The sequence below is a fragment of the Macaca fascicularis genome, chromosome Y (assembly GCF_037993035.2).
Source record: "Macaca fascicularis isolate 582-1 chromosome Y, T2T-MFA8v1.1".
Classification (NCBI taxonomy): Eukaryota; Metazoa; Chordata; class Mammalia; order Primates; family Cercopithecidae; genus Macaca; species Macaca fascicularis.
The window spans coordinates 11,573,641-11,595,997 of record NC_132903.1 but is presented as its reverse complement, the minus strand read 5'-3'; positions in this window follow the sequence as shown (position 1 = coordinate 11,595,997).

Here is a 22,357-nt window from a genome sequence, read left to right as displayed (position 1 = left end):
TATGAAAAATACAGAACAGCCATATCACCTAAATTCTGGACCAGAAATATTCCAACATTCTCTTTGTAGGCAGGGTCTTGTCAAAAATGTCACATAAATGTGTGCTAGAGCCAGCTCTTTGATACAATGTCATCTGTGGGCAGTGTCCAGGTCAGAGAGGGGAATCATATCACCTAAATGATGGGCCAAAAATTATGTCATATTGCCTCCTGTAGAGGGGTCCCAGGCAAGAGATTTATATCATTTCGATGCAGTGTTTAGAAATGCGAAAATTACCAAAGGAAGCAGTGTACAGTCAGAAGAAGAGACTCATGTAACTTAGATGATGGGTCCAGAAATACATTACAACCCCCCTGAGGACATTGGTAAAATAGCACAGTCAAATCCCCAAAGTACTTGGCCCAAGTATCTGTCAAAATCTCATTTGGGGGCTATACCTAGGAAGAATTATTAAATCACTCAGGAGTTGGACAAAGGTGTATGTCACATTTACACTTGTGGAAAGTTTTAAGATTAAGGGTGACCATCCTGCACATGTTCTGGATCCTAGCATATGAGTTGTTATTAGTCTTTTGTTATGGTCTCAAGTACATGAAAAAATATCACCTGTGGCCATAGAGAATGCAAGAAATCACATCACCTATGTAGGTGTGGGTCCTGTGAGATATCACAATCCACCTTGTGAAAAGGAACCTGGCAGAAGAGTCACATCAGCTAGATGCTGGTTTCAGTGATATATCAAAACCCTATCTGTAGGAAGTACTTCGTAAAGAGAGGAGATTCAATGCACCTAGGCAATTTGCCTAGATGTATGTCAAAATGATCCTTATGTGCAGTACCAATGCTGGAGAGTGACTTCTCATTGGTGCTGGTTACAGCAATATGTCACAATCTCCTTAGGGTCAGGGCACAGGCAAAAGTGAAGAAACATTCCGTATGTGCTCAGCCCAGTGATATGTTACAACGCTTCCTGTTGGCAGAAACCAAGAAGAAAAATCGCATCAGCTGGGTGCAGTAACCACTTATGTGTCACAATGTATTGTTAAGTGCAGTGCCAAGCCAGTAGAAAGGCATGACATAACTTTCATGATGAACCTAGATATAAGACAATTATCTTTGTAGGCAGGTTTCAGGCAAATAATTTGCATCACCTAGGTGATGGTCCCAGTGCTATAAAAAGTGCTCTTTTTGGGCAGACCCATGGAAAGTCTTATATACTGCTTAGGTGCTTCTTCCACATACAGAACAATTCCATCTATGGTTTAAGCCAAGAAAAGAGAGTCAAGTTATTTATGTGCTGGAGAAAGTTACATGTTCAAATCACACTCTCACAAAGGTTCAGAAAACAGTTTCATATCCCAAACAAGTCCTGCTATCGTGTATGTCGGTCAGCTATTTCTATAAGTTGGGTCAAAGTAGAGGAGTCCCTATCTCAACAAAGGACAAGATCCATGTATAAAAGCCCCAATCCCAATTAAAGATTGTGTTCCTGTAAGTGAGTCAGAGCATCACAGACATGCTGAATCATGGTTTAAATGTTTACAAATCACCTGTGAATCAGATCCATGTGTGATATAGTTATTTCAACCTTTGGCTTCTTTTTATATATAAGATTTTGTACCTCATTCCTAGGGTCTGTTAGTGTTTTAGAATGACAATGTTTTAGCTAGGTGTGCATACAAGAGTCACATTCTCATCTGGCTGCTGGTCTCTGTTATGAAAATCTTTGTACCATTAAAGCTATATTTGATATACCTGAGTGTTATAATCCTTCCTGAATTTCATACAAGTGAAAAATCCTGGACTTTACCCATGGCCATGAGACTGGTTGTGAGAGTCAAAATATCTCTACTGGCTGAGTCCAGGTATGACAGTTGTTATTGTACATGTATATTTAACCTGGGTATATGTCACAATTTTACTTGTGAGCAGGCACAACAAGGCAGGAGAATCACACCACCTGGGTGTTGAGCCAGTAATATAGAATAATTTCATTCATAGGCTGGAGTTGGTCAGAAGAGTCACATCACCTGGGTACGGCCTCAAATAGTATGTCACCAAGCCTACTATAGACAGAGAAAAGAAAAAGCAGAGTGTACCACCACCTAGGTGCTGGGCTCTTCAATATGTAATAACCCAGACTGGAGAGTCACATCACAATAGTTCTGGGTTCAGCAATATGCAACATGTCATAATTTTCTCTTATGCAGAACCCAGGCAGAAGAGAACATCATCTGGGTGCTGGGCCCTGCAATAAGCCAATTTTTTGGGGGGCACATTGTGCAGGAAAGAGGAGAGTCACAAATCCTGAGTGCTGGACTCAGCAATGTGTTAAAATCCTCCTATTGTGAAGGTCGAGGCAGAAATAGAGGGTCACATCACTTAGGTCATGGGCTCAGAGATATGTCCCATTGTCCCCAGTAGGCAGGGCTCTGGAAGATGAAGAGAGTCATATTACCTAAGTGCTTCCCTATAAATATTTTACAGTGTAACATGTGGGCAGAGACCACACAGAAGAGCCACATCACTTAAGTGTTGCATCCAGAGATATATCCTAAGGCTCTCTTAGGACAGCACTCTGGCAAGAGAGTTACATCACCTATGGGCAGGTTCTCTGCTTATGGCACAATGCTTCATGTGGGTCGGACCCAAGGAGGGAGTCATTTCACCCAGGTAATAGGCACAGATGTATGTCACAATGTCTTCTGTGAAGCATAAACCATTGCCTTTGTGCCTGGCCTAGAATGTTCCTGTGTCGGCCACTTGAAAGGTCCCATGGCCCAGACCCACTGAGGCCTGAGTCATCAAACATGAGGCCTGCGATAAAGGATTTTATAAAAAAAAAAAAAAAAAAAAGAAATATGTCATTCTCCAGGTTGGCATGGCCCAAGCAGGAGAGCCACATAAGCTAGGTGGTAGGCCCCATTATATGTCACAATGTTCTCATTGAGGTATGGCTCTGTCAAAAGTATACCCTCACCTATATGCCTGACCTTACAATATGTTACTATTCTTCCTTTGTGCAGGGCCCACTTCAGAGAGTAGAGTTATATCACCTATGACATGAACACAGAAATATTTCACAATAATTTTATTGAGCATGGGGCAGGCAAGAATGTAACATCACTTGGATAATAGATCCAGAGATATGTCACAATCCTTACTGAGAGAAAAGCCCAGGCAGGAGAGTCACATCACCTTGAGGTTGGCCTAGGTAGATATCACAATCCAATATGTGGACTGAAACAAATCTGGAGGTCAAATTATACAGGTGCTTGGCAAACATCTATATTACAATCACACCAATAGAAAATTACACAGGTGAGATTTATGATATCACCCGCATGTCCTGTTTTTGTGTGTGACACTTGGCTTCATCCATGTGAGATGATGACAGTGCTTACTGTGAGCTGCGGGGGGCATACAAGACTTACAATTTCACCTATGTGCTGAGCCCTGCATTGACTCTGTATAATCCAAAGAATTCGTAAAATACATGTGAATGTTGTAATCTTTTGTAACCTTTGAACAAGAAGGTAATCCAGGACATCATGCATGTTTCTAAATCTAGTTATAAGAGTTAAAATATCTTTCTTAGACTGAGTCTACATATGAAAGTGATTATCATGCCTGTAAGTCATGCCTAGGTGCATGTTAAAATTCCTTTTATGGTATGAATAGCTACATTACTTAAATGCTGGGCCAAAATTGTTCTAATATTCTCTTTGTCAGCAGGGTCCTGTCAGAAATGTCACACAACTTGTGTGGTAGATTTAGCTCTGTGCCACAATGTCCCTTGTGGGTAGTGTCCAGGCAAAAAGGGAGAATCATACACCTAAACAATGGGCCCCAAAATAGGTCACAATGCCAGCTGTTGGCAGGGCCTGGGCAATACAATCAAATCATTTGGATGCAGTGTTTGGAAATCCTAAAATTACCAAAGAAAATAAGTTACAGGCAGGAGAAGAGAATCATGTAACCTAGATTATGGATCCAGAAATAATTTACAACCCCGCCACCCCCGAGGACCTTGTTAAGATAGCAGAGTCAAATCACCATGATGCTTGGCATAGGTATGTGTCAAAATCTCATTTATGGGCTATAACTTGTCAGACTGATTAAAACACTCAGAATCTGGGCAAAGCTATATGTCACAATTACACTTGTGGAAAGATATAAAAACAAGAATCACCATACTGCACATGTTGTGGTTTGAGACATGAGTTGTTACTAAACTTTTGTTATGATCTCAAGTATATGGCACAATATCACCTGTGGCCAGAGAGAAGGCAAGAAAGTCACATCACCTATATGAGTGCAGGTCCACTGAGATGGCACAATCCATCAAGGGCATGAACCTGACAGAAGAACCACATCACCTGGATTCTGGTTGCAGTGATATATCAAACCCCCTCTGTTGACAGGCATTTGGCAAGAGAGAAGACTCACTTCACCTAGGCAATTGGCCTAGATACTTGTCACAATACCCCTTATATGCAGTACCAAGGCTGGAGAGTGACCTCACTTTCATGGTGGGCCCAGAAATATGTCACAATCTTCCTGTAGCCAGGGCCCAGGCTAAAGCAAAACAAACAAACAAACAAAAACGTATAGGTGCTGAGCCAAGTGATATATTATATTGCTTCCTGTTGGCAGAACACAAAAAAAGAGGATTGCATCACCTGGGGCAGCATAGAGTTATGTGTCACAATGCACTATAAATGCAGGGCAGTAGCAGTAGAGAAAAGTCAAATCACTTATATAATGGGCGTAGATGTAAGACACACTCCTCTTTGTCAGTAGGTTTTGAGCAGATAATTCACAACACCTGGGTAATAATCCAAGTGATATATAAATATTCCCTTTTTAGGGAGAGCCCCAGAAAGTGTTATATATTGTGTAGACGTTTCTTCCATATATGGCACTATTGTATCTGTGGTATGGACCTAGAAAAGAGAGTCTAATTATTCATGTGCTGGCCAAAGTTACCTGTCCCAGTCACACTCTCAGAAAAGTTCAGAAATAAGTCCCACATCCCACACAAGTCCTGGTTTTATGTATATGAGTTAATTCTTTCTAAGTTGGGTTAAAGTAGAGGAACCACAATCTCAACAATGGGCAACATCTAAGTACAAGAGTTCCAATTCCACGTAAAGATTGTGTTTCAGTTGGGAGTCACAGCACCACACTGAATTATGGTTCAATGTTACCACACCACCTGTGGATCAGATCCATGTATAAGAGTAATTATTTCAACCTTTGACTGCTTTTTCTTTGTGAGATTTAGTATCTCATTCCTACACCATGTTATTATTTTATCTATTTCCCAACTTTTTGTTATTGGATCTCTCCACCAAACCAGTTGTTCAGTTGTCTTTGCAGCTATTTTCTGTAGATGCTGTTCAGCTGCTGATAGCCACTGGACTTTAGGGAGGCTCCAAGAATTTAAAGTCAATAATGCTAGATTCAGTTGCATATGTGGGGTCCCATAGTTCCTGTCTCCCTGCTTCTGCTTTTGTAATTGCCATTTTAGGGAGACATCCATATGTTCTACAAAGTCTGGTCTTTGTGAATTATATGGGATGCCAGTTATATGTTTAGTATTCCATTGAGAGACAGATGTAGTAATAGTTTGACTAGTATATCCTGGGGCATTGTCCATTTTAATCAAAGCTGGAATGCCTGTGTTTCCGAGGCACTGCAGAAGATTCCATTCAACAGAGGCAGAAGATTCCCTTGTTTGACAGGTAACCCAAACAAAGTGAGAAAATGTATCTCCACACACATGCACATAGGCCAATATACCAAAAGAAGAAACATGAGTGACATTCATTTTCCAAAGACAGTTTGGTTCCAATCCATGGGGGTTAATGACCCCAGTAAAGGATGGAGAATGAATCATTTGGCAGGTTGGACATTGTTGAATAATGGCTTTAGCCTCTTTCCAAATAATATTATATCTTCATCTAAGACCAGAGGCATTTACATGAGTCAAAGTGTGAAAGTGTTTAGCATTAAATAATGCTATGGCAGCTAACTGGTCAGCCACTTTGTTCCCTGTAGTTAAAGGCCCTGGAAGGGGTGTATGAGTTCTAATATGGATGATGTAAAGGGCTACATTCTATTCCTAACTGTGGTTTGTAACTGGGTAAACAAAGTCATCAATTGTTCATTTGTATGAAATCGTAACTGAACATTTTCAATTAATTGTGTGAAATGAATCATATATGAAGAATCATAAATTACATTGGCAACCATCTCAAAAGCAGTCAGCACCTCAATTATAGTTACAAGCTCTACCTTTTGAGCTGAAGTATAGGGATTCTTGAAAACTTTACTTTTAGATTAAGAATAAGAAGCTTTAGCATTACCAGAGCCATCTGTAAAAACATTTTCAGCACCTTCAATTGGTTTAAATTTAGTTATTCTAGAGAGAATCCTATTAATTTTAAAAATCGAAATAATTTTGTTTTTGGAAAGTGATTATAAAGGACACCTAGGAAATCAGCTAAATGGGTTTGCCAAGTAAGACTGTTTATTAAAGGCGTCTTGCATTTGTGCCAGAGTGACAATAATTTTTCCAGAATCATATCCATGTAATTTGAGATCTCCCATTTCCTATCAGAGTAGCAATTTGATCTAAATAAGGAATTAGAGTCTGTGAATTATTATGTGGAAGAAAAAGCCATTGTACTAAGTCCTTCTTTTGGACAATAACACCAGTAGGTGAATGCTGAGTCAGAAAAATCAATAAGTCTAAAGTCTTTTCTGGATCTATTCTATTTATTTGAGCCTTATGCACTTGCTTTTCTTTTTTTTTTATCTTTTTTTTTTTTTTGACACGGAGTCTGGCTCTGCCGCCCAGGCTGGAGTGCAGTGGCCGGATCTCAGCTCACTGCAAGCTCCGCCTCCCGGGTTTACGCCATTCTCCTGCCTCAGCCTCCCGAGTAGTTGGGACTACAGGCGCCCGCCACCTCGCCCGGCTAGTTTTTTTGTATTTTTTAGTAGAGACGGGGTTTCACCAGGTTAGCCAGGATGGTCTCGGTCTCCTGACCTCGTGATCTGCCTGTCTCGGCCTCCCAAAGTGCTGGGATTACAGGCTTGAGCCACCGTGCCCGGCCGAACTTGCTTTTCAATCAGCTGTAACTCTGCCTTAGCCTCCTCTGTGATTTGCCAAGGGCTAGTGAGACTAGGCTTTCCTCTAAGGATAGAAAATAGATTACTCATATCATAGGTAGAAATGCCTAGAGCAGGTGTTATCCAATTAATGTCCCCTAGAAATTATTGAAAGTCATTTAATATTTTCAATTGATGCCTATGTAGGGTTACTTTCTGTGGCACCATTGTAGTGTCATTAAGTAATGTCTCTAAGTAAGAGTAAGGGATGGTAGACTGAATTTTGTCAGGAGCTATAATTAAACCAGCATAAGAAATCGAGTTTTGCAAGTGATCATGACATTGGAACAATATTTCCCGAGTTGGGGCAGCACAAAGGATATCATCTGTATAATGAATAATGTAACACTGAAAATTTTTTATGAGTAGGTTCAATTGCTTGTCCTACATAAGTCTGAAAAGTTGTTGGACTATATAATATGCCTTGTAGTGACACTTTCCAGTGAAAATGCTTAGCAGGCTGCAGGTTGTTTGCTTCAGGAATTGTAAATGCAAACCATTCAGTCTTGCTCAGCTAAGGAGATAGTAAGGAAACAGTCTTTAAATCTATGACTATTAAAGGCCAATGTTTTGGAATCATAACAGAAGAAGGGAATTCTGGCTGCAATGTCCCCATGTGTTGTGTAACTGAATTAATGGCTCTAAGGTCTGTCAATATTCTGCATTTACCTGATTTTTTTTTCTGAAAAACAAAATCTGGAGAATTCTGGGGAGAAAATGTTGGAGGTATGTGTCCTTTCTCTAACTGTTCAGTAACTAAGTTCTGTAAAGCCTCCAGTTTCTCTTTACTCAGCAGCCATTATTGTATCAAAATTGGCTTATCTGTTAACCATTTTAAAGGTATAGGATCTGGAGGCTTAGCAATGGCTGCCATTAAAAATGATATCCTAAACCTTGATGAGAATTCTGTCCTTCCACTTGAAGAGGTTTCTTTAATCCTGGTAAGTTTTTTCCTAATCCCATGCCAGGCCCATACCCTATCTGTTGCATCATGTGGTGACTTTGAGGGCTATATAATTGTTCTGGAATTAACACTTGTGCTCCCCATTGCTATAATATATTTCTTTCCCATAAATTTATAGGTACAGAAGTTACAATTGGTTGAATAGTCCCAGATTGTCCATCAGGTCCTTCACAATGCAAAATATAACTGCTTTGATATACTTCACGTGCTTTACCAACTCCAACTATGTTTAAATTGAGTGGGTTGAATTGGCCATGCAGACGACCAGTGCTGTAGAGAAACGATTGAAATGTCCACTCCTGTATCTACCAATCCTTTATTTTGTTTTCCCTGAATAGTTATTTCACAGGTAGAATGTTTACAATAGTTTGATTCACCCAATAATCTGCTTTGCCTTGTTTATTTGTGGTTTCAAATCCTTCTGTTCACTTAGTTTTACTTTTCCCCATTTCCACATATGGCACAATCAGGAGCAGTGCTATATGCTCTTCTGGCTCTGCTTTCCAGGGAACAGAAATAGATATAACAATTTGAATTTACCCATTGTAATCTGAATCAGTGACTTCCATTTGTACTTGTACTTGTATTCCATTTAAATTTAAACTAGGCCTACCTAGAAGTACTCCTACCATCCCCACTGGCAAGGGTCCACAATCTCCAGTTGGCACTTTTTGCAGGATTTCCCCAGGTAGAAGACTCAAGCTTTTGTGCAGCGTAAATCTACTGTGGCACTAATGGCTGAGATGGGGTGGTACAGGGGTGAGGGAGTGACCTGAGCCAGAAATGCACCAGTTTGGAACAGGCCCTGGACGGTCCCCTCATGTCATTTCCCAAAATCAGGTTCTCATCCTTTTCAAACTTAGAGTGACACTTTTAGCCCAATGTTTTCCTTTTTTGCATTTTGGACATATTGCAGGTTCAGGAGTTTTCTTTTTTCCCTCAACTAGTCTTGCTGATTTTTTTTTACATTCTTTTTTAGTATGACCATGCTTCCCACAGTTAAAACAAGCTCCAGGAAACTGAGCATTTACTTTACCCACTCTCATTCTTGCCATTGCCTGGGCTAGCAGAGTAGCCTTATTCAGATTACCTCCAATACCAACATAAGCTTTAATATAGGCAACTAAATGTGCTTTTCCTCTAATAGGTCACAGAATGGCTTTCCACTAAGGATTGGCATTGCTGAAAACTAATAACAACAACATTGTATCCTGAGCAGCCAAATCTGCAACCACTGTTTTAAATGACTCCTGTAAAGTGGCTATAAAATCTGCATATATTTATTTTGGCCCCTGTTTGACAGCACTAAAGGAAGGGTATTGTTTTCCTCTTCAAGTGATTTTTTATCAAGTTCTAATGCACATGCCTCTACACTAGTCTATGGCATCATCCTGCATGACCACTTGTGCATCTAAACCAGCCCAGCCACTGACCTTCAAAAGTTGGTCTGCAGTTATATTAATTTGAGGTTTGTCCTGGGTGTTGCAAGCAGCCTGAATGGAAGTTTCATCTGCTCACCAAATTTTAAATTGTAAGAACTGAGCAGGAGTTAAATAATCTCAAGTAAGAGCATCCTATTCAGTAGAAATCATCCCCCTGGAGACAGACACATTCTTTAACAGTCGCATTACAAAAGATGAATGTGGTCTATATTGATTAATAACTTGTTTACATTCTTTACAAATTTTAAAAGGAAAAGATTCAAACCTAGCTATAATATTCCCCTGTTGATCAGTTGGGTGTATTCTAACAGATAACTGCCAAGGATCCATATCACCCTTTCGTCCAGCTTGCTGAATGCCTGCCTGAATAGAACTGAGAGTGGTTGCTTGAGGTGCTGGTTGAACAATCACTAGGGAGACTGCTTTTCTGCCAGTGTCCTCTGGAAAAAAGATCCAAAGCCTCAGGCCACTTCGTTTCTTCAAAATAATGAGGGGTACAGAGGGGTAGGGATGAACCTCTCCCTCCTTTGTCACTTTAGCTGGCAGGCAAACCTGTTCTCTCACCTTTTCTGTTACTTTATTATACTCTCCTTCATCCTCTGATTCTTCCTCATTATCTGTGTGGAATGGCCAAGGTTGAACAAACCAGAGCCCACACTGACCACAGAGTTACAGAAATATCCTCAGCACCATCCTTACATCCTTTTTTCAGTGTGCTGCCTACCTTTCCCCAAATCTCTACGTTCTTAGTTTCTCAGTCAGGAAAACAGGGGTAATATTTCTCTACCACAAAACAAAGCTATATAAGTTGGTAGTGCTAATCTTCACTTCCCCATTTCCAAGGAGCTGCCAAAGCCGACTCAAACAAGCCTCATGCCTGCTCGACTCATTGTTACCCTGATGCTTCCAAGCTGCCCTTCTTTCTTAACACAGGGATTGCTTAAGAGTACTCAGGTGTCCTCCAGTGTAGTTCCACTTCAACTCAGGTTTCAGCTCACATGTTGGGCGCCACTTGCCAAAACCTCTTCAGTCATGGAGACCTTAACCCAGCAGTGCTAGAGAAATAAAGACAAAGACACAGAAATGGACTACAAAGTGTGAAAGAGAGGGCTAACAGCCTTCAGAGCTGACAGCCATGAACAGAGTTTGACCCACATATTTATTGACAGTAAGCCCGTGATAAGTATTGTTTCTATAGATTGTAGATTAACTAAAAGAATTTCTTACAGGAAACAAATCCTTCTTAGCGAGGAGCAGAGAAACAGGCTTTGACTGATTATCTGCAGCAAAAGCATGTTGTTAAGGCATAGGCTGCTCATGTTATTGTTTTTGGTTTTAGCAGTTTTCCACTCCAGTTGGGCCAGGCATTCCTTGCCCTGCTGCAGCAAACCAACAATTTCTACCAGTGTGGGTGGTAGCCATCATGAGTGTGTCACATTGCTGCAGAAATCCTGTTTATGGCCAGTTTCCTTAAAACCTGTTTATGACACCCTTAGGACCTGTTCCCAGCATGACATAAGTACCTACACTTATTTGCTGTGACTCTTTTGCCTGGATCCTGTGCTAAGGGATCCTTGAGGCATATCTCAGGACCCAGCATCAAGATGATGTGGCTTTTCTGCCTGCTTTCAACTCATATGTTAGATTGCATCATATACCTAGGGAAGCACCTAGGTGATATGACTCTTCTCTTCTGCCTGAACCCTGTCTACTTGGGACATTGGACCATATATTAAAGCCTGTGTGCTAAGTGATGTGACTCTTTTCCTTTGCCTGAGTTTTTACAACGCTATGATATGACATATTGCTAAGCCCAATATTTAGGGACTATGATTCTACTTTTTTCCCCTAACCATGCCCATGAAAAGAGTTTGATGTATTGCAAGGTGCAGTATCAGGTGGTGTCTCTCTTCAGCTGGGGTCCTGCATAAAGAAAGAATTATGGCATATTGCTGGGTTCCCTTCCCTGATAATGTAACTGTCCTGCATGTGCCAGAGCAACAGAAAGTAATTTTACATATTTTGGGCTGATTCTATAGATGTTTTTGCTCTCATCATTTTCCCCCCACATTTGGAACTGTGTCATATTTCCAGGTACAGTGCTCAGTTAATGTAACTCTTATTTCTGGACCCAGCCTAGAGAGGACACTGTGACATATTGTTTGGCACAGCACCTAAGGTGTGCTACCCTTCTGCCACTTGTTTTTTCTACAAGTGAAATGATGAAATTTAGATTACTGCAGTTCACAGACATGATGATCAAACTTAAATTGGGATTACACCAATAGCAGATATTTTGCCTCTCATCACTACACTTTGGGGAATATGTAAGGTTATGTGTGGCATATTTATACAAAGCTAATAGAAGTTTCCATCACTAACTCATATTCTATGAACTTTCTGAGTGGTACAAAGATTTTCATAAAAGGCCCAGAAAAAGGTTAAGATGGTGCTTCTTGATGACACAGGCAAGTGAGAGCAAAAGTTGTCACCATCCCACACTCACAAAGCCCAGTGTGGAAGTTCTGAGTCTAATAAGTAAACAAAGTACAACAATGGAATTGTGACTTTCACATGTGAACTTTGCTACAGGTGAGATAGTGATTCATTTCTGGACACAGATCACAGATATAATAATGGGACTACTGTCTGAACCCACCATATAAGAGAGATGTTGATTATCATAACTGGGTTTAGGGCAATGTGTAAGACTGTGTCAATATGAGCATGTAGGCTACAGAGAGGTTTGCAACTCTCATTCAGGTTGCATAAAGCCTCTGGATGTTACAGAGTGTGTTATCTGATTACCCATAACACGCATAAGATTGTGATTCATATACATATCAAGTTGACAGTTAAAGATGTCACACAAAGAGAGAAGTAGACTGTCGTATCACTAGGCCTAGTTCTTGGTATTGAGACAATTTGGTTTACATTTGTATTGTGAAATATATTTGTGTCTGTATCATAATAATGTGACCCCTCTGTTCTGATGCATCCAAAAGGGGATATTATAACATATTTCTAGGCTTATCACCTATGTTATATGTCTCTCCTTCTAGTGCCCTGCCCACAGGGAACACTGTGACATATTGGTAGATATATCATATATGTAATGTGACTCCATTCCTGACTGGATCCTGCTCACTAAAGAAATTGTGATATACCACTGAATATCTATGTGATGTGACTCTCCTCTTTTTCCTGGACTATGCCAAGATAGAAAATTATATCATATTGCTGAACCCAGCACCTAGAGATTGTGACTATGCACTATTTTATCAACCCTGTATACAGTGGGCATAATGACATATTATTTGAGACTGTTCTCAGTTTATATGATGCTTATGACTGAGTCCTGCCTACAAAGGAGATTATAATATATCCCTGACTCGGTACCCAGATGATGTGACTCTTCTGTCTTGTCTCTGTCCAAAGGTGAAATTGTGACATATGCCTGGATTCAGCTCATATACTTAATAATAACCCTCAGACTTAGACCCAGCCAGGGGAGATGTTTCTACTCTAATAGCCAGTTTTATGGCCATGGGTAAAGTCCCAGATTTCCCATCTTTGAACATTCACAGAAAAGGCTGCTATTCAATAATATCGCATAAAGTCTGAGACATACAAAGAGTGTCATAACAGGCACCAGCAACCACGTGCTACTGTTACACCTGGAGGCACACTCGGCTAGCATAAGTGTCATTCTCACAGATGAAAAGAGCCTACAAATGAAGTACTAAATCTCACACACATAAGCAACTGAAGATTGAAATTGTTACTCTCATAAATGAATCTGAACCACATGTGGTTTTGTGATGTTTGAACCATCATTCAGTAGATCTGTGGTGCTTTGAATCTCCTGCTGGAACACAATCTTCAAGTGGGATTGAGGTTCTTATACATGAATCTTGCCCATTGTTGGGATTGTGACTCTTGTATTTAGACTCAAATTATAGAAGGTGTTGCCTTTCATACTGGAAGCCAGGAGTTGGGCGGGACAATAACATTTATTTCTGAACATTTTCCAGTGTGTAATTGAGAAGTATGACTTTGCACAGTATCTCAGTGTTTTGACTCTCCTTTCTAGTTGCAGAGCACAATGGAAATTGTGACACACATGCATCAGCCACCTAAGCAACTTATAGCACATTCTTTGGCAATGGGACAAAAGGCTCTTTTAATTATCACTGGGGCCAGCACCCAGCTGATATAAAATCTTGGTCTAAACTCTGCTTACAAAGTGAACTGTGGCTTTATATACTTCTATCATGTAAGTGATGCGACTTCCTTCTACTAAATAGGCCCTGCATTTATAGTGCTTTGTGACACATAACTTGGTACTGCACCCAGATAATGTGACTTTTTCTTTTTGAAAGGGGGGTTTCTGCCAATAGGAAGTTTTCCAACATATCACTTGGCTCAGCACCTAGGTGATGTTTCTTCTGTCTTATCCGACCCCTGACCACCAAAGGCATAGTGACATATTGCTGAACCAAACATCAAGGTCAGGTCACCCTTCTGCCTTGTTCTTGCACATAGGGGCCATTTTGAAATATATCCAGGCCAATTGCCTAGGTGAATTCTGTCTCCTCTCCTGCTTATACCCTGCCATTGGGGGAATTTAGATATATCACTGAAACCAGCATTTAGGTGATGTGACACTTCTTCCACAATCCTACCTACAAAATGTTTGTGACATTTCACTGAACCACCACCCATTCAGTTGATGTGACTTTCCTTTCTTTGCCCTGCCCACAGGTGATATTTGCCATATACCTGAGACAAGATCAAAAGTGTGATAATGACTCTGGAGCCTGAAGCCAAGACATGTGCAGGATGGTGACACTTATCCCTGAACCTGTCCACAGGTGTTATTGAGACACAAACCTATGTTCAGCTACTAAGTGATTTAATAATCCTGCCTAAATATAGCTTCAGATGACATTTTGACATATACCTGGGCCAAGAACCTTGGTGATTTCACTGTCCTGTCTTAACATTGTCCTCAGAAGAGATCATAACATATCTCTGGACCAATCATCTAGGTTATGTGACTCTTTTCCTGTGTAAATTCTGCTTCCAGGTAAGAGAGTAGCATTTCTATGCACTGCATCCAAATGACATAACTCTCCTGCCTGGACCCTTTCAACAGGAGGCATTTTGACATCTTTGGACCCATCATAAACCCATACAATATGTTCTCCTTTCTGCCTGGACAAACTCCACAAGGGGCATTGTACCATAGAGCTGGGGCTAACACCCAAGTTTGGTGACTTTTCTTTAGTGTCCTACCTACAAAGAGAATATTGAAATATTTCTTGCTTAGGATTTAGGTGATGTGGTTGTCCTGCCTGTTTAATAACAACAGAGGGGACATGGACATATACCCAGGCACAGCTAATAGGTATGATAATGACTCTCATATGTGGACCCAGCCAAAAGGATAAATTTTAATTCTTATAACTAGGTTTAGAGACATGAGTGATCTCCAGGATCTCCTTCTGGTGAAGAGGTTCCAGAAGATTACAACACTCACACATATTTCATAACATCTTTGGGTTGTACAGAGAGTGTCATAACAGGGCCTAGCACACATACCTTTTGAGTCTTTTATGCACGCCTACCCGACAGTAAGGACTTTCACTATCACAGATGAAAGAAGGTGACTGTCCTACATGAAATGGGATGTGTGTGTTACTGTAAATCTAATCCATATAATTTTTTTCCATCATGCCTGTGATATAAAACTTTGCCAAGCACCTGCGTCATTTTACTCTTTGGACTGGTTCCAGACTACCCATGGGATTTTGATATCCACCTGAGCCAATCTTGAAGTGATATGACTCTTCTGCCTGCGCCTCAGTTCTAGTAATAATTGTAACATCATGTTAGGGAAAACAGCCCCACACCACCCAGTAGGTACCCCAAGTCCCGCAGAGACAAAGGAATTAGAAAGAGACAGAATAAGAGTTTAAAAGGGTCCACGGGACCAGAGCGTTGGAGGCTCGATCATGGCTCTGAGCTCTCGGTCTCCACCCAGTTTGTTGGTTTACAAGCTCTTTGTTCTTAGGACAAATGGGAGGGTAAGAAGGGATGAGGAAAAGGATTAATCAATGAAGGAGAACTCGTGAGTCATTCAATAAGATGCGTAGCAGTGGCGGTTTCTGTGAATTTCCTTGAGCAAAGGTGTGTGTCTAAACTACTTAAAGTCTTAACTTATTGGGACTGAAATGGGTGGGAGTGGGTTTCAGGAGGAGCCAAGATGTTTGATTATACTCTATTGCTTCAAGGAAGTGTTATTTCCCCGAGCAACCTGTGGCATGCCACTGAGCTCTTATGCTCTTATGCTCTTGGGTCATAAACACAAGAAGGCAATAAGGAGACTTTTCTCCTCAGAGACCTCCCATGGCTCCCCATGGTTGTCTCACACAGGGGAGACCAACTCATCTGGCATCCCAGAAACTCTCTTTTTCACAAGTGTATCCATAACTGAAATAATGTTACATTCTTGCCTCCACCATGACTACAGATATCATTGTGGCACATTACTGTGTCCATCACATAGAAGACATAACGCTCCTCTCTGGAATAGGTCCAGCACACAGGGCAAATGGTGACATATTCCTAGGTCAGGCATACAGTTAATGATACTCTTTTGTCAGGGCCATGTCCAAAAGAGGGCATTTTTACACATCGCAGGGCCTATTATGTAGGTGATATGACTCTTCTGCTTCCAGCCTGCTCACTTGAATAGTGGCACATTGCTAAGCCAGGCACAAAGGTGATGGTGCTTTTATGCTAGGGCCATGGTTTAAGGAAAGCTTTGTGACATACCTCTGGGCCTATCATCTAGATGACATGACTTCCTGCTTGACTGGCCCACATGGAGAATTGTGACATAAGGATAAAACCTGCACCTAGGTGATGCAACCCTCTTTCCTGGGTCCTTTTCTAAGGGAGACTTGTGAATATTTCTGGACCCAGGATCAGGTGATGGGGCTTTCCATCCTGTCTCCTGTTCACATGTTAAATTTTGAAATACACCTACAGAAGTGTCTAGGCTATATGACTCCTTTTTTCTCCCTGAGCCCTGCCTACTGGTGGCATTGGGCTGTATCTCTGAGTCTATGACCTAAGTGATGTGACTCTTTTTGTCTGGGCCTTTACAGTGGGAAGGGTGTGGTATATTGATGAGTACATTCTTTAGAAAATGTGACTGTCATCTTGTTGCTGAACCATGCCCACAAGCAGAACTTCTGCCTGTTTAAGGGCCTAGCACTTGGATAATGTCACCATTCTGCCTAGGTCATGCATAAAGAGAAAGTTATAGTATATTGCTCAGCCTAGCACTCTAATGATGTGAGTCATCTGCTGGTGCCAGAGCCACAGAAAGTATTTTGATGTATCCTTGGCCCATTCTGTAGGTGTTCTGGCTCTCATTACTTGGCTGGATTTTTTCTACATGTGGTTGTATCATATTACTGGCTGCAGCCACCAGTATATGTAACTGTCTTTTTTAGGTTCTGCCTAGAGAGCACATTGTGATATATTCCTTGGCACAGAACCTATGTCATGTTTACCTTCTGCCTAGTTTTTTAACTTGCTTCTATTCAAAGGCATGTTGATCAACCTTATACTGAGATTCAGCCAATAAGAAATATTTTGCTTCTCACCACTATGTTTAGGTCAATAGGTAAGGTTCTTCATTACATATTTGCACAAAGCTCACAGAATCTTAAAATACTAACTCATATCATAAAATCTTCTTGTGTGATACAGAGAGTTTTATAATAGGGCCAAGTAAAAAGTTAAGATTGTGACTCTAGACTACACATTCAGGTGAAAGTAAAAGGTATTACAATCATATATTAAAAAGCCCCTTGTTGATGTCCTAAGTCTAACAAGTGAATATAGCAGTAAGTTGGAATTTTGATTTTCATAACAGAAACTGGGCACAGGTAGGATGTTGACTCATTTCTGGATCCAGCTTTCAGGCATAATAATGGTTTCATCCCTGAAGCCAGGCTATAGAAGATATGTTGACTGTCATATGTGATTTAGAACAATATGTAAGATCGTGAGTCCACATAAGCATGTAGGCCTCAGAGAGGTTTGCAACTGTCATGCATGTTGTATAAAGTTCTCAGATGTTGTAGAGTGTATCATACCATGGCCAGCACACATGTGAGATTGTGACTCTCATATACACAACTAGCTAACAATTAATGGCATCACACTTAAGGATAAAGAGATTGGGTCATATCTGTTGGCCTAGTACCCTGGTATTGAGATTTCTGGTTAAAATTCCTTTTCATAAGGACATTGTTACAGGTCACTGGGTCAGAATCAAAATAATGTGACTCTTCTGTCTGAGCCCTGCAAACAGGAGATATTTTCAGATATCTCTAGACCTTTTGGCTAGGTGATATGTCTCTCCTGTCAGTTCCCTGCCCTCAGAAGACACTGTGACATACTGCTGTATATATATCATCTATGTAATGTGACTTTCCTCTTCTGCCTGGGTGCTGTCCACTGAAAAAATTGTAACCTACCATTGAGTGCTAAACTTAGGTGACACAACTCTCCTCTTTTTCCTGGACACTGCCAAGAAATGAAATTTTTACTTATTGCTGAGCTAAGCACCCTGGTGGTGTAATTGTCTTTTTTTTTTTTTCCTCCAAATCTATCTACTGGGGATACTCGGATATATTTCTGAATTCATGACCTAAGTGAAGTGACTGTCTTCTTTTGACTGATCCCTACAATGGTGGGTTGTTCATATTGCTGAACACACCACTCAGGTTATTTGATTCTCCTTTTTTTCTTCAACGATGCCCGCAAACAGAAATTTTGACCTATTGCAGGGCCCAGCACAAAGATAATATTAGTCTTTTCCTAGGTCCTGCATATAGAGAGAATTATGTCATATTTCTGAGTGCAGTACCATGATAATGTGATTCATTTCTGTCCCAAAGTCACAGAAAATATTGTGACATATCCTGGGCCCATTATGTAGGTGTTGTGGCTCACATAACTTGGCTGGTTTTTTTCCACGGGTGAAATTGTTTCATACTTGTGAGTCTAGCATCCACTTTATGTCACTCTACTTCCTATACCTTGCCTAGTGAGGGCATTTTGACATGTTGCTTGGCAGAGCATCTTAGTGATGTTTCCCGCCTGCCTACTTTTTGGCCACAAATGTAAATATCACTTATACCTTACGTCAGTACACAGGCATGATGGTCAAACTTAAATTGGGATTCAGCCAATAGAAGATACTATGCCTTTCATCTCTAGTCTTAGGGCAATAGGTAAGGTCCTGCCTTTGGTTACATACTTGTACCAAGCACACAGAACTTTACAATAGTAACTCAAAATATATAAACCCCTCTGGTTGTATAGAGAGTTTCATGACAGGGACTAGCAAAAGTTTTGACTCGAGATTACACACCCAGGTGAAAGCAAATATAGTCACCACATCCAAAGTCCACTGTTAAGGTCCTGAGTGTAACAAGTGAATACAGTACGAAGTTGGAATTGTGACCTTCATATGGGAATCTAGCCACAGGTGGGATGGTGACTAATTTCTAGATCCAGCTCATAGGCATAGTAATGTATCTCATTTCTGAGCCCAGACCATAGAGGGATTTTGACTATTATATTTGGGATTAGGGAAATATGTAACATCGTGAATCTATAAGAGCATGTAGGCCTCACAGAGGTTTGTAAATTTCATGCATGCTGTTTAACACCTTTGAATCTTGTAGAGTGTCATACATTGTATGACAATGGCCCAAGAAACATGTGAGATTATGACTCTGTACACACCCAGCTCACAATTAATGTTGTCACCCTCTAAGACAAGAAAATTTGGCACATCTCCTTGTATACTCACTTAGTGTTTATACTCAGTTTGAGTATTAGAAATGTGGTAGTTGTTAAAATACAGTCAATAATCAGCCCTAGAATGGTAATGTTTGGGTTATAAATTAGTACTGCTATTATTCAACCTATGTAAGTAATTGAGGAGTAGGCTAGGATTTTATGCAGTTGTGTTTGATTAAGTCCTCCCTGACTGCACACTATAATGGAGAGGATTTTGATAGATAGGAGAATGTTCATGTTTATTGATGGGAAAATTTGAAACATAATCAAGATACTGGCTAGTTTTTTGTTTATTTATTTTTCTTATGTGAGAAGAAGTATGCCAGATATTGGAGAGGTTCCTTAGTTTACTTCCGGGACTCTGAAGATGAAAAGGTGTTATTCCTAATTTTATTACTATGTTCATTATTATTATTAGAAGAAAATTGATTAATAGTGTTTATTATTATTCATTGTCCAGAGGACTGGTTATCAGAAAGGATACCTATCATAAGTTTATAGATTTGGTTGCTTGGTAAGAATATATTTGGTGATTGCTTCTTTAGAGTGGAAATTTGTTTCTATAATTAAGATTGGGGTAAGAGCTACTATGTTGATTTCTATTCCTGTTCAGATGAGAAATCAATTTTAGCCTAGCATTGTGATAAGAGTTCTTTTGAAAATGGTAAGAGAGATAAGAAGTTGAGCTAATGGAATAATTAGTATGGGAAATATATAACCAATATTTTTGGAGTATGGGCCTGATAGCTTATTTAGCTGACCTTACATTAGGACGTGGTGCAAGAGGTAGCTCAGAGAATTTTGGATTCTTAGGGGTAGGTTCAATCCCTGTATTTCTAGATACAAGAATATTTTAACTTCTATTGTCTACACTATCAAAGTAATTCTATTGTCAGACATATTTTCTATGTTTGGGGTGGAATGCTGGAAATTAGGACAGGCATTGAGATATATCATATGCAGAATGCTGCTGTAAGTGGTATAATATTTTTCATAGAATATATATGAGTTGCTCATAGCGGAACTGGGTGTATGCTGTTCGATTTCATGAAAACAGGGCAGTTAAAAGGAGGGTCTTGGTAATGAAATTTGTGGTATAGAGTTCTGGTGAATATATAGTTTCTAGTGCTCCTAGGAAAATAGTAGTAGTCAGGGCATTTGTTATAATAATATTCATGTATTCTGCTATAAAGAAGAGGACAAATGAACTTGTGGCATATTTGATGTTGAAGTCTGAGACTAGCTCTGACTCTCCTTCCATTAGATCAGAATAGAATAGGCTTGGTTAGTTTCTGCTAGTGTGGAGATAAATCATATTATAACTAGGGTTCATGAAGATAGAAGCAGTCAGATGAATTCTTGCATTGTGATAAGTGCATATAAGTTAAATGAGCCACCTATTAGTGGAACTGATAATAAAATAATGGTTGATGCTCATGCTGATCACAGAATAGAGCACATGGCTGGGTTTGATATAGGTAGTATAAATAGGAGGCCCTTATTAAAATTATTTAGAGGATCTGTTAATAGGGAGGAGGGTCTACAAGATGAGAGCGATAGAATGGGCCAGGGTTGGTGCAATAATATAAAGGTTAATAGTAGTTGTTGAGGGCTGTAGGGTTCCTTGCTGAAAAGTTTCATTGTGTCAGTGAATGGTTGAAGCATTCCATAGGGACCTACAGTGTTAGATCCATTGCATATTTGTTTATAGCCTAAGAATTCTCGTTAAATGAGTTTATGGAATGCTATAACAATTAGAGTGGGTATAATAAGTAGGAGAAAGTTATATTGTTAAGAAGTAGTTTAAATTTTATACAATTGCTGGACTCTGCCATCTTAACAAACCCTGTTCTTGTGTAGGGTGGGAGTTGATTTGTTAGATTGACATAACATTATTTATGGGACGAGGGCGCTTTATGAATTGGAACCTAATTCTCTCGTCCTTTTCTACTAGGAGAAAAGTTAAATCCGTAGAAACCTGGGTTACTCTGGTCTGAACTCAGATGATGTAGGATTTTAATTTTTGAACAAACAAATCTTTAAAAGCAGTTACACAATTAGGGTGTCCTGATCAAACATCTAGATCATAAACGCTAATGTTGATATGGACTCCAGGAGAGAACTGTTCTGTTTTCTCTAGGATAACTTATTCCATTGATCAAATCACTGGGTCAATGTTTGTCAACTCCCTGAGACTGGTGCAGTCTTAGTTTAGGTTGTTCAGAGGTTGAATTATGCTCCAAAGTGACCCCAATCAAAGTTTTTAATGAAGGGATAGTATGCTAGGACCTGTAGGCTTTTTGAAGGTTTTATTTTCATTAGTTAATTCACACTCTGAAAGGTCTTTTCACCATATTAGTTTATATCTACCTCTTCACCAACAGGTCAACTTCACTGATTAAAAGTGATTGACAGCTGAACCCTCTTGTGGCCATTTATACAAGACCCTATTTAGGGAACAAGTGTTTATGCTACCTTTGTATGGTCAGGATACTGCGACCATTGAATATATGCCACTGGGCAGGCAATGTCTCTAATACTGGTAACGCTAGAGGTGATGTTTTTGTAAACAGATGGAGTAAGATTTGCTGAGTTCCTTTTAGTTTTTTTAATATTTCCTTAGAGCGTGCCTGTTTTGGATTAACAGTTTAAATAATAGGGCCCTAAATATATTGTTTATTAATATTGGCTGTTAATTGTCAGTGGGTTATTCCAGTCTGATGTAAGCTTTCTTGTTACTTATATTAATATTATTGCTTCTATTAAGTAATATATTAGTCCAATGTGATGTCAGGAGTTCAGTAGGGTGATTAGAACTTAAGATAATTAGGAGTTGACCTTGAATGCTTTCCTATTAGTTTCTGCTTTTGGGCCAGCTATGGTG